Source organism: Orycteropus afer, unplaced genomic scaffold (assembly GCF_000298275.1).
Source record: "Orycteropus afer afer isolate SDZICR_OR568_19922 unplaced genomic scaffold, OryAfe1.0 scaffold00339, whole genome shotgun sequence".
NCBI lineage: Eukaryota > Metazoa > Chordata > Mammalia > Tubulidentata > Orycteropodidae > Orycteropus > Orycteropus afer.
In genome coordinates, this window is record NW_006921926.1 from 1,768,517 (window position 1) to 1,769,600 (window position 1,084).

Here is a 1,084-nt window from a genome sequence, read left to right on the forward strand (position 1 = left end):
GGTTCCCTGCTTACAATTTTGTAGGCTTATTTACTTTGGATATTTCCATAGCTGGGTTGGTTTCTTTATGTCATCATGTGTGTTAATGATCAGTTGTTGTTGTCTGTTGTTGTTTCTCTGTCCAAAGGGCACCCTTTAGCATCTCTTACTAGGTTTGTCTGGTTTTAACAAATTCCCTTAATTTCTGCTTATCTGGAAATGTCCTAATTTCACCATGGTATTTGAGGGACAATTTTGCTGGGTACGTAATTCTTGGTTGGAAATTTTTCTCTTTCAAGGTTTTATATATACCGACCCATTGTCTTCTTGCCTGCATGGTTTCTGTTGAGAAATACTAGCTTAGTCTTATTGGTTGCCCCTTGTAGGTAACTTTTCATTTTTCCCATGATGCTCTCATGATTCTTTCTTTGTTTTTGGTTTTGGTAAGTTTGATGATGATATGTCTGGGTGATTTTCTTTTGGGGTCTATCCTGTTTGGGGTTCATTGGACTTCTTGAATGGATATATTCTCATCTTTCATCATACCAGGAAAATTCTCTTCCAACAAATCTTCCACAGTTTTCTTTGTGGTTTTATTTTTCTCTTCCTGTTCTGGAATTCCGATTACACGTAGGTTATTCCTTTTGATGATATCCCACATGAACCTTAGGCTTTCTTCACTTTGTTTTGATCTTTTTTCTGATTGATCCCTTTCCAGAAAAGTGTTCATGTATTTGCCTTCAATCTCCCTAATTCTGCCTTCCATTGATTCAATTCTGCTCCTTTGCCCATTCAATGTCTTATCTATCTCTGAAAATTTAGTATTAATCTTCTGGATTTCTGTATGTAAATTTTGTATCATTTCTAATTTTTCATTTATTTTGTCATTTTGTTCTTGTATTGTCTTTTGAAATTGTTCTAGGATTTTCTCTGTGTTTTCCTTGGTCTGTCTCTCAATTCATTGAAGATACCTAAGTATATTTCTTTTGAATTTCTTATCAGGGAGTTCCAATGCTGCGTCTTCCTCAGGGATGTGTTTTGGGTCTGTATACTGGGCCCTTGTTTCTCCTGCTTTATCTTGCTTCTTTGTGTGGACTATGATGCT